Raw genomic sequence first — 13,067 nt, forward strand, 5'->3', positions numbered from 1 at the left:
AAGAATTCTTTCTTTCCATAAGTTCTTCCCCCATTCTCAGCTCCTTTCTATCCAGAAAGGTGTTCAGATAATGAGATGTTTGTTCAGCAGACATTCTCATCTGGAGGAATGTCTTCTCCTAGAATGAGATTCCAGGGGAAATTTGAGTTCTGTGCAGTCCACTGTTTCACTAGACGTTTGCCTCAGGGAGAGATATGTCTCTGAGAATATTCTTATTCCTACCAGGCAGGCAGGCTACAGGGATGGCACAGTGGGTACTGAGGAGCTTTAAGGTCCAATTGGAGACCACAGAGCAGGGGCCTGAAGGGTGCTGCACTGACAGGTACATGCAGCTGCCCAGAGAAGGAAGGAGTGGGAGACCTGGAGGGGGCCAACCCACCACAGCTGAGTGGACACAGAGAATAGTGTGGGAGCCAGCTTGTTCTCAGGTGCACCCCCAAGCATTGCTCTCTGGCCTTTCAACCCTCTTCCTTTCACATCCAAAGCTCCCTCCCCTCCCTAACAGTTTATCCCTACTCCACAGCTCTTTGTGAATGCCCAATTTCCCCAGCCTTAGAGCAATCTGTCTGAGGCTCAGGTTCCCCTAACAACCTTCATATCTTCAGGAGTCACCACCACTCAGGGCTTCTCACTGGATGTTTTGAAGGCATCAGAGAAGCAGAATATGATCAAGAGATTAGTTATATGTTCTTCTATGAATTCAGAGACTACTCTGACCTGCAAAGGGTTTAACACACTGAATGCATTTGTAAGGCTATTCTCTAGAATGAATTATTTCATGCCTTTGAATATGACCACAAGAGGCAATGGATTTACCACATTTCTTCCATTGATAAGCTTTTCTGCAGTATGCTCCTTTATGTATTTGAAGATAAACATGACATGCAAATGCTTTATCACATTGGTTACATTTGTAGGGTTTCTCTCCAGTATGTGATCTTTTATGGGTTTCGAGATTACATGGTTGTGAATAGGATTTACAACATTGATTACATTCATAGGTTTTCTCTCTAGTACGTGTTCTTTTATGACTTTGAAGATCACTTTGACTTGCAAAGGCTTTAGCACATTGGTTACATTCAGAGGGATTTTCTCCAGGATGTATGTGTTCTTTTGTGTTTTTGGAGATGACTTTGTTTGTAATAGGCTCTATCACACTGATTACACTTGTAGGGTTTCTCTCCAGTATGAACTCTTTCGTGTATTCGAAGACTACTTGAACATGCAAAGGCTTTACCACATTGATTACATTCAAAGGGTTTCTCTCCTGTATGTGTTTTTTTATGCCTGTGAAGACTACCATAACATGCAAAGCCTTTACCACACTGATTACATCTGTAAGGTTTCTCTCCAGTATGAATTATTTCATGCTTTTGAAGTTGAACATGAGATGCAAAGGATTTACCACACTGCTTACATTCATAAGGTTTCTCTCCAGTATGTGTTCTTTTGTGTATTTGGAGATTAATGTCTTGTGAATAGGATTTATCACACTGATCACACTTGTAGGGTTTCTCTCCAGTATGTGTTCTTTTATGACATTGAAGACTACTATAACGGGCAAAGACTTTACCACATTGTTTACATTCATAAGGTTTCTCTCCAGTATGTGTTCTTTTATGTATTTGAAGATGAATGTTTTGTGAATAGGCTTTATCACACTGATCACACTTGTAGGGTTTCTCTCCAGTATGTGTTCTTTCATGACGTTGAAGACTACTTTGACTTACAAAGGCTTTATCACACTGATTGCATTCAAATGGTTTCTCTGTAGAATGTGTCCTTTTATGTATTCGGAGATGACTGTCCAGTGGATAGGCTTTATCGCATTGATTACACTTATAGAGCTTTTCTTCAGAAAGTGTTCTTTTATGTTTTTTGAGATAACTCTGTATTGAAAAGGCTTCATCACCTTGGTTAGATTTGTAGGATTTCTCTCTACTGTGTGTTCTTTCATGTATTTGAAAACTACTGTGATGTGCGAAGGATTCACCATATTGAATACTTTCATAAGGTTTCTCTCCAGTATGTATTCTTTCATCCCTTTGAGGATAACTGTGACATGCAAAGGCTTTTCCACACTTAGTATATTCAGAGGGTTTCTCTATACTATGACATCTTTCATGCCTGCAAAGAGAATTGGCACATGTGAAAGCTTTACCACATTCTTTACACTGAATTATCTTTATAGCTATATGAATTAATTTTACAATTTGGTCTAGTTACTGAGATGAATTGAATCTTAAGGTCTTATTGTTTGTTTACATCATGGTTTCCCATTCGCTATGGGTGGTTTTACGTCTTAGCAGGTCCCTGTAATGGTAAAAGTATTTACTACATGACTCACAGTTAGAGCATACTTTTCACTGTGAGGTTTTTCACACTGGGAGAGCTCAGAGCTTTACCACACTAAGTCCATTCAAAAATGTTTCTGTAGTGTGAAATACACTAGATTTGCATACTGAATTTGCCATATTTACTGGATCAAACCGAGAAGAATTTCCACATTCCTAGTACTCAGGGATTTTCTGCAGTGTGGGTTTGTGGATATATTCCCAATGAAGTTGGAAAAACAACTAATTATAAACTTGTATCACACTGAAAATGTTTAGTCAAATGGGGAATATCTTCTAATTGTTCTGAGAAAGAGCAAGAGAGAGATATATTCATACTGACTTGCACGTGAAAATTACCTTGCATGTCTTCTAGAACTTTGACAATGTTCTTCAGTAATATGGTTTGCCCAATTGTAGCCTAAAATAAAGTACCAGAAAAAGTATGAATTATTATTGGAAATTAAGGAAAATTTAACTATCTATCTTCAGTGAACGTGATTTATTCACCTCATTCCAGAACAGCACTAGTAACAAAGAAACAATTGTTCCTTATTTGGAAAAGTGAAAGAAAATTCAGTGTCTTACCTATAGCAGTGAGGTTCCCATAAGTCTCCAGCATCACATCTTTGTAGAGACTCTTCTGTGAAGGATTCAGCAAAGCCCATTCTTCTCGAGTGAAGCCCACATGCACATCATCATAGGTTACAGCATCCTAAAATATCCCACACATGTGTGCAACAGAAACCATGATACAGACAACACTGTAAAATGGATACTTCACTGAAAATATATTCATATACTCTGGTGCTTCCTCCACTTACTCTTGACCCAGAAGTTCTAATGTAATCACCAAGTCATCTTAGATTAAACTGAATAATGAGGTTCAGCTCTGTCTCATTTCTTCATTTTTTGAATAGGATATATCCTTGCAAGAGAAATTTGAATACACATACACACACAGGACAGAGACAGACAGACAAGCCAACAGTATTGAGCACACATCAGAGATATTTTACAAAGAATAACTAACTACGAGCATGACAGGCAAGCTGGGTGTATTGACTCATGCCTGCCTTTAATCCCAACATTTAGGAGGCAGAGGCAGGTGGATCTCATTGAGTTGGATGCCAGTCTGGTCTATCCAGGGCAGCCAGAGGTACATATCAAGACTCAGTCTCCCCTGTAAAAAAAATCAATCAAAAGAAAGACAGAAAGATCTCAGAGGTTTTTACTGAAGCTCCCTCAAAGAACTGTACATTCACTTCTGTTCTGTATTCATCTTCCAGAATCCTGAAGCACTACAGTTGAAAATGTAACATTAATAAGATCTTATTAAAAGGAAGCACACGTTTAAACAGTTGCAAATGAATAGATGAAAATATTAGCAATGTAGATGTTGATCCTAAATCAGCAACACAGGACAGGAGAGATGGCTCAGCAGTGAAGAGCTCTTGCTGGTCTTGCAAATAATTGGGCTCAATTGCCAGTACTTAGAAGGGGACTCACAACTATTCATTACTCCAAGTTCAGGAAGTCTGAGGCCATCTTCTGACTACTATGAGGACCAGACACACATGAGGTACATAAATTACAGTATTTATGAATAATGTTATGAACCTAAAATCCAATGACTCAGAAAGCTCAAGAAGTAGAGCTCAAACAGTATTAATGTCATGAATACATGCCATTCTGAGAAATAGAATATTCTCCCTGCCAAATTTCAAAATTCACAGTGTAGATAAAGACCAATATATGCTTGATATATACCAAAACCTATATTCTAGGCCCATAGGCCAATAATATAAAAACAAACAAAGAAATGGCTAGGCAAGCTGATCCACACTTAATCCCAGCACTGGAATCAAAGTCAGATGGACCTTTAAACTCGAGGCTTACATGTACTATACACCTACCTTCAGAATAGCCAGGGCCACAGAGTGAAACGTTGTCTTCAAAATGAAAACACACTAAAATTAAAAATATAAAAACACCAGGCCCACAAAATAGCTCAGCACTGCACAGCAAATGCTTCTACTGCATCTCATGTGATTTATGGATAAAGTCTATAATGGGGAAGGCATGACAGCATGAGAAGAAAGCTCATTGATCAGTTTCAACCACAACACAGTAGATGCAAAAATACAGGAAATGAGTTGAGCCTATAGACACTCAAATCCCAAGCCCAATAAGGAATCTAGAAAGGTTTCTCCTACAAAAAAGTTTCTATAAACAACCCCAAAGAAAGCCACAAAGGAGAGTCAAGTGTTTAAAGACATCATTCTACCTGGGAGCTTTAACTCAATGAACTACATCCTGACACTGGTCACTATAGGCTTATAGAGATCCCAGGATAAGAATGCATTTAGTCTAACTTCAATGAGCTGCAAGAGCTGCAAGAGTCTGCAAGAGTCTGCAAGAGTCTGCAAGAGTCTGCAAGAGCTCATACACTGTTCAAATGTTATAAGTCTCTTCTGACACTCAACTGATCGCCACATCTTGTAAAATCAGAAAGCAAGTTTTATCTTCCTACATACAATGGCAGAGAATATGCCTTCCTATTCTAATAGAGAGGAATCTATACATAGTGAGGGAAGATTGGACTGAAGCAAGAAACAAATAATAATGATAATAAATCAAAGAAATTATATGCCAGCACTCATCCTGTATAATGTTTCTCCTTTTTATCAATAATTGGAAATGGACTGGAAGTGGCAAAATGCCAGTCAACTGGACAAAGAGGCAGCCTAAGGAATGGGAAGATTTTTTTTAAACCAAATCCACAGTTATAGAGGCCTAATACACAAAATATATAAAGAATTCAAGGAATAAGATTTTCCAAAGCAAAATATCCAATTTAAAAATGGGGTATAGATATAAATATAGAATTCTTTTTTTTTTTTTTTGTATTTTTTAGGTTTTTTTGTATTTGGTTTTTTCGAGACAGGGTTTCTCTATATAGCCCTGGCTATCCTGGAACTCACTCTGTAGACCAGGTTGGCCTTGAACTCAGAAATCCGCCTGCCTCTGCCTCCCAGAGTGCTGGGATTATAGGCGTGCGCCACCACCGCCCGGCTCTAAATATAGAATTCTGAACAGAGGACTCTCAAATGGCTGAGAAAGACTTAAAGAAATCTTTACCATATTTGTCATCAGGGAAATGTAAACCAAAACTACATTTTGATTCTACATTAAGAATCCAACTTATACATGACAGAATGGCTAAGATCAATAATACAAGAAACAGCTCATGCTGCTAAGGATATGGAGAAGAACTATCCTCTACTGCTTGTGGTAGTGCAAACTAATAAAGCCATTATGGAAATCAGTATTTCCTCAGAATCCTGGTTCCTCAGAAAACTGAGAATCCATTTACCTCAAGATCCAGCTATATCACCCCTAGGCAGCTATACTAAAGGTGCTTCATTCCACTATATGTTCATAGCATATTTATTCATAGTAGCCAGAAACTGGTAACAACCAAGATGTCCCTCAACTAAAGAATAGATTAAAAAGAAAAAACTAGCACATTTATGCAAATTTTTTTAAAGGGCATCATGAATTTACAGGCAAGTGAACACAGAAAAAAAAAAAAAAAAAAAAAAACAAAACTAAGTGACATTCAGACCCAGAATGACAGATAATGGTATGTATTCACTTATAAGTGGATATTGTCTATCTGGTATATAATAACAAAGCTACACTCAACAAACCTAGAAAGGTTAGGGAACGAGGACTACAGGGGAAAAGCATGGATCTCCCTCTAGAGGGGAAATAGAATAGTTTCTGTGAGTATACTGGGGTTAGATGGGAACAGGAGTGAGGAGTGGGAGGGATCAGTTGGGGTTGTAGGGGGAGGAAGGTGGAGAGTACACTGCAGAAAGAAACAGCTGGAATTAGGGGGACATTAGGGGATTAGTGTAGAAACCCCAGTGTAATGGCAAATTCCTGCAATCTATGAGGGTGACCCTAATGAGGACTCCTAGGAATGAAGAATATGGAGTCTGAACTGACCATCCTTTGACGCCAGGCAGGGCTTCAATGTTGGAAATGGGTTACATTCAGTTGACCTGTTGGCCAAGTAGGTCCCTTGGAGATCTTTAAACTACCCATGCTGATGCTAGGACAAAACTTGGCTCTCAGATAACTGACAGCAGGGCCCCATCACAGAGGACAACTCCACACAGCTACACTGAGTGTAGAGGTCAAGTTTCACCCCTATCTTCTAGTCTCTTGTAGGAGAGAAGGTTCTCTATAGGCTACAGAAGAGAAACCTGGACTCCAGCCCAGCTACAAAGTCCCTCTACCTACAATTGATCCTTCCTGCAAGATGTGCTGGGGCATGGCGGTAACAAACTTGTTTGAGTGGCCAGCCGATGTTTGGTTTAATCTGAGGTCCAGATATGAAGGGGACCCAAGACTCACACTGCCTGGATTTTCAGGAACCCTACAGAGACTTAAATGGCAAGCACGGGGCCAGCATAGGGCTATGCCAGGTCCTCTGCTGAGGTTATGGTTGTCAGCTTGGTGTTTATGTGGGACTCCCAACAGTGAGAGCAGCTCTGATTCTTTTGCTTAATTCTGAGAGTCTTTTCCTCCTATTGGCTTGCCTTGTACAGACTCAATATGAAGGCTTTCACCTTGTCTTTTTCTATCTTGTTTTGTCCTGTTTGGATGTCCTCTTTTGGAGGTCTGCTGCTCTCTGAAGAGGACAGAGCAGGGGTGGATCTGGGGGTGAGGAGGATGGGAAAGGTAGACAGTAGCTGGAAGGAGTGGAGGGAAGGGAAAAGGTGGTCAGATATATTGTATGAGAGAAGAATCTATCTTCAATTATAACATTAATTTACTATTGCTTAAATGACAATGCAAGCCGGCGGTAGTGGTGCACGCCTGTAATCCCAGCACTCTGGGAAGCAGAGGCAGGCAGATTTCTGAGTTCAAGGCCAGCCTGGTCTACAGAGTGAGTTCCAGGACAGCCAAGGCTATACAGAGAAACCCTATCTCGAAAAACCAAAATTAATTAATTAAAAACCAAATTTAATTAATTAATTAAAAAATTTTTTAAAAAATCCCTCAAAGAAATCAAATAGGTGAAGGAATTGAACAAAGCAGTCCAAGATCTAAAAATGGAAATATAAACAATAAAGAAATCACAAAAAGAGTAAACCCTGGAAATGGAAAACCTAGGAAAGGTCACACACGACAGATACAAACATGGCCCAAGAAAGAAAGAGAACTTCAGACCAATTTCCCTTATGAATATTGATGCAAAATATACTCAATAAAATTCTAGCAAACCGACTCCAAGAACACATCAAAACCATTATTTACCACAATCATGTAGGCCTCACCCCAGGGGTGCAGGATTGGTTCAATATACAAAAATCCATTAATGTAATCCACTATATAAACAAACTCAAAGAAAAAAAATCACATGATCATCTTGTTTAGATGCTGAAAAAGCATTTAACAAAATGCAGCACTCCTTCATGTTAAAGTATTGAAGAGACCAGGAACTCAAGGCCCTTACTTAAACATAATAAAAGCAATATACAGCAAACCATCAGCCAATATCAAATTTAATGGAGAGATACTTGAAGCAATCCCACTAAAATCAAGGATAAGATAAGGCTCCATTCTTTCTGACCAGGTAACCAAAATGGTTGGATTCCACAAGGGCAGCTGGGAGGACAGTGCAATCCGTAAATTAGAGACAAGTACAGCAGCTACACCCTGTGACAGGTAGGGATGGGGGCTGCTGGGAGAACCTGACAGCCAGGTTCACTCTGATTTGTTAAACATTCCGAACAAAGAAAACACTCAATCAGGCTCTGTGGTCCAATAGTGTCCAGGGATTAGACACATGTACTAGAGCACACCAAGTACTACTCACACCTTTCCTCTCAGGACATTCAAACAGGAAACAAGCATTCCTGTTAGGTACAGCCACGGCACTCTGTCAAGGTCTTTTGTTTTGGTTGAATTAGTGTTCACTATAGTAATTTGGTTTCTGGAAAAAAGTTCAGATCCTTATTTAGATTCTTGATTGCCCTGCTCTGTGAACCCACAAAAATGGCATTCTGGCCATTTATTGTCCACAAATGATTACCTGCCTAACCATTACTAATGCCAACTACTTTAACAGCAGGGAAGCGCTCACCTTCCTTCCTTCCAGTCCCTTTCTGTGCTGTGACCATACCAGCCTCAAAGGCAGAGAACAAACTCAATTCTTACACAAGTCATTCTTTATTTCTAATTCTCCTGTAAATGTCAGGGACATAGGACACTCATTCTCTGGTCTCTCTTCCTTCTTACTGACCAGTCAGGGCACGGCCCAGAAGGAGCTACAGGACTGTCTTCCAGGCACCAGAGAGCAGAGGCAGGATTAGGTGTTCTGAAAGGCTTAAGATGCAGCTGTTCTAGACCTAACATGCCTTCCCAGGGAGAAACCACTCCACACACAATTAATAGATTGAGGTTGACAGTGATCTCAATTCTTATACAGGTCCCTCTTTATTTCTAATTTTCCTTTTATAAATTTCTTTGATAATAGCATGCATCCAACTCTGGCTCGCAGTGACATTTTTGGGAATGCTAGAATTCTGCGTTCTTTATAAACCACAGAAATATGATAAGAATGTGCTTCCATTATGACCCCAGGGGCAGGGGTGTGAGGCTGCATCAGACTGCCTGCAGACCCTGACCCTGGCTTGCTTCAGGCTCTAGCGGTAGAAGGTACAGATTTCTGTGGTGATGTGACATGTGCATTAGTAACATTTTGGAGGGTATACATCCATGGACCCCAGAGAGGCAAGAGGGTAGGTTGTTGGTCTTTTAGGGAGGTCAAAGAATAAACAAAGGGAAAGAAATCATCTCTTTCTCCTCTATCCTTATTTCCCTCCTATCTGGCTCTAAGGAGTGAAGAGGGTGGTGAATAAACGGTGGGACAAAGGAGAAACCACAAAGTAGCAAAGACCAGCAACATGGATAATGCTAAAGGAGAAGCCAGCCTAGAGCTGATTTTGGATTCCTCATATGCTGTCACCCTTAGGTCTCTTTTACATTCAGGTCCTAGATTATGTTTTGAACAATCTAAACATGTATTGGAGACTGCAAGTCTAGCCACTTAGACAGATGGGAGAGTTATTCAGCAAAGATATCCCCAGGATTATTTCTCAAGTACACCAGTTCCTTAAACTGCAGGTCATTCTTCAGTGACTGGGCCCTAAACGGAAGGTCCCAGGTGGTGAAAAACTAGGAAAAAGAGGATGCAGAAAGAATAACAGCTGGTGTGGGGAGGTCTTGCACCAGCTATGTCTCATGCTAAGTAAGCTTCTTAAGAAGAATACCATCTTGTATACTTCTTACATGGGGGAAACGCGAGACATCTATGAAGGCGGCAGAAAGATGAAGAAACTATGAAGTTAGCAGAAACTCCATACAATGGGACACACTCAGGAGAAGTCCAAACAGTGCTGCACAAGGGGAACTCGGGCTGTCTCAACAACATTCCTGACCAAGCCTATCATGGCCTTGGGACTGATAACCATACCACCATGTAGTGGGAAGAGTTGTGTTCTCAGAATCTGAAGCAGTGCCTCACCAAGGCCCTGCCTGAGGTATAGGTATAGAGATAAAACAGATCTCTTTCTCTTAAAATAAGGAATATGCTTGGAAGAACTGGTAACGTCTGGGGTCAGGGCCTTTGGGTCATTCTCAGTACATGGGGACGTCATGGCAAGCAAGCCTTGCTTGATCAGGCCAGCACCCAACATAACAGTGTTTTGTTTTTATTTCTTACCTTTTCAAATACCTGTCACCAGGTGTCATCTTGCCCATGTGACAGAACTATGCTGTTCTCAAGAAGATAACTGAACCTTTAGGGCACACCAGGCCTTAATATTATTGTGATCCTATAATGCCTCAACTAGCTGCTTCTTAGAGGCCTTCTCTTTGATATGGGGATGGGCCTAGTGGCTGGTTGTAAATCAAAATAGTTTATTATGGTTTAGACCCATATTTCTGGACAATCGTGGTGAATAAACACGTGTATCCTAGCATTTTGATGGTTAGCACACTAATTTGTGTGGGGTGTTTCACATGCAGTCCTTCCTCAGCTAAATTCTACTTGGTGTGACTTAGTATCACCTAAACATTAGTAAATCCCTTATATCATCAGTTCTACACTTTTGCATCACAGCTTAATAGTGGACTGTGACCCCATACATGAGATGCCTTTTACAACCTCCACAAAATTAACTCCAAATGGATTGTACACCTTCATGTTAAATGCTAAGGACAGAACTTATAGAAACTAGGGCTCTCCAAGTTTAGCATTCTGCCAACGGTGTTTCTACACAGAAGCCACTGTTCTAAATGGTCTGGGCAGATGCAGCTCCCATAGTGAAGTAATTCAGAGGCTACCGCTGGGTCCAGCGAGTGGATAGGACCACAAAGGGCTTCATGGTAGGCCGCACATGGCCTCCGGTTCCCCCGCCCCCAGCCCCTGGGGGGGCCTCCCACTAGCTCTGATGCTCAGGGCCCTAATCCTCCTGTTGTTGGCAGTGACCTGTACTCACCATGTCCCGAGTTTGCCTGAGCGTGACTCACAGCACACAACAGTTGGGGTCAGAGCACAAAACACACAACCGTTCGAGCCTGCGCAGCTAGGAAGCAGCCTGCCTCAAGGCACCCGGAAGAACACGCCTCCTCTTCTGACTGGCAGTTCTACCTGCAGGCTCTGATTGGTTAGTGAGTCTTGAGTGACATGAGCATCAGTTTCAGGATTGAATTACTAAAAGTCACACCGCCCAGTGGTTCCTGGCTCACACTTCCAGCCCAGGGCCAGAACTTTTCCAGATCTTCAGGGATTTGCATTTTATTAGCAATGCAAATGTTTGTGCTCTTCCTGCCACAGCCTACCCATCTGTCTCCCACCCAGCCCTGGGGAGGTCCTAGCCCTCCAGCTACCGCTGCCTGCTCCTCTGCTTTTAAGGCAGTGATTCTGTGCTCACCAGGTCCTGATTTTACAGATTGCCTGAGCTCTCTTTACAGCACTCAGTAGGCACTACTTTTTCCTGGAATCAAGGTAGACAGCTTGCATAGCCCCTTACCCAATTGGAGTAGAGTTATTAATCTGTCCCACAAGTAAGTGGGTGCCCAGGATATTAACACTTAAAGGGATTTTAGGAAACTTTTGTGGCTCCGTTCTGGGTTCAGATAAACTTAGCTACTTCTCACCTGGTAGGTAAGCGACAAGCCTGGGAGAAAATTGGGAAATAGAGGACAAACTCTGTGGAGTACTATTGTCAGCTGCCACATCGTCCTCCGCGGTAAGGTAAAAAACAAAACCAAAATAAAATAAAAAAAAATAAAAAAATAGAAATAAAATAAAATAATAAAATAAAATAAAAACAGCAGTATTAGGGAAGCTTCTCTGGATGAACAGTAATGATAGATCGAATATCTCTATGTACATAGAAAGTGGATTTATTAGAATGGTTCACAGGCTGTGATCCAACTACTCTAACAAAGGCTATCTACCGACGGAAAGCTGAAGACTCTAGTAGTGGTTCAGTCCATGTGGCTGGATGTCTCAGTTGGTCTTCAGTAATACCAGAATTCCAAAGAAGTGAGCTCTAATTCCAGTAAAACAAACAAATAAATGGGTGTAACCTGGAGAGGCACAACCTCAGGGACTTCATTCCAGGATTGTTTCTTGCTATTGATGTGCCTTCTAATGTTTGTCTTTGCTATTATTCATTTATCTGGCTTGGTGTGATTGGGTATCAGAAGACCCTCACTGACTATATTCTGCTGTGACTATTTCCTGAGTGATAGCCTGGCCTGTTGGGCAAATTTCCTGCAGATTAACATGAAGAAGAATGTTCTTGAGATAATGCTGTTTAGATGAATTATTGATTTTATGAAATTCCTGATTTGATTATTTGATTTAAGTAGTTTTAGGAAGTCAATTTGATTTATATTATTGTGGGAAGCTAGGGTATTTGTTAGAAAGTTTAAAGTTAGAATCAAGAATAGAATGTTCCCCTTCCTCATAGAATACCAAGAGCTGCAGAGGCAAGAAAAGGAGTCCAGTGAGCCTTGAGCATCACAAGGGCCTAACTGCAGTGGCAAGAAAATACTCTTGGGACACATTAATGATCTGAGAAAACATTCATTCTGAGTTGGGCCTGAGTCCCTGATCTTGTGATCTAGGGATATGGGGATAAGTTTTCAGTGTTCGCCATAAAAAAGGCAGGGTTATGAATAAAGAACAAATAATTCTGTGTATACGAATAGAGGATAGATTAGTCAGTTTAGCTGAACAATACTTCAATAAGATAATGATAAGTCAGATAATGATCTCTGTGTTAGTAAATAGAAATTTTTGTCAGCTAAGCATAGGGAGAAACTTGCTACTACAGACTTGGCTTGCTTAAATCTTGTTAATCGATGACAAAAGAATTATTGCTCTGCACTTATGTTGAACGTGTGGAGAGAAAGATAGATGGGGAATGCTTAGTTAGGCATAATTTTCAAAGGAGAAATATATAATCAATGATTCTGTTGTAATTCTCCTTTTGTGGAATGACTTTGATCTGTTTGCTGAAGAAAAATTTTTGGTGGTGAATGTTTTCAGAGAATATGTAACTTGTGAACTCTGTCTTAGGTGATATAAAAAGGCTAAAAAAGCAGATAAATGAAGTTGTTGGAGCTTAGCTGTATTCAGCA

The 13,067-nt window shown here is 40.6% G+C and overlaps 1 pseudogene; it reads right to left on the minus strand.

Moving 5' to 3' along the window:
- Positions 1-754: 754 nt before the first annotated feature.
- Positions 755-6,677, minus strand: LOC127693442 (zinc finger protein 470-like; annotated as a pseudogene).
- Between the last annotated feature and the right edge of the window lie 6,390 nt (positions 6,678-13,067).

The sequence above is a fragment of the Apodemus sylvaticus genome, chromosome 10, assembly GCF_947179515.1.
Source record: "Apodemus sylvaticus chromosome 10, mApoSyl1.1, whole genome shotgun sequence".
In the NCBI taxonomy this organism is placed as follows: Eukaryota; Metazoa; Chordata; class Mammalia; order Rodentia; family Muridae; genus Apodemus; species Apodemus sylvaticus.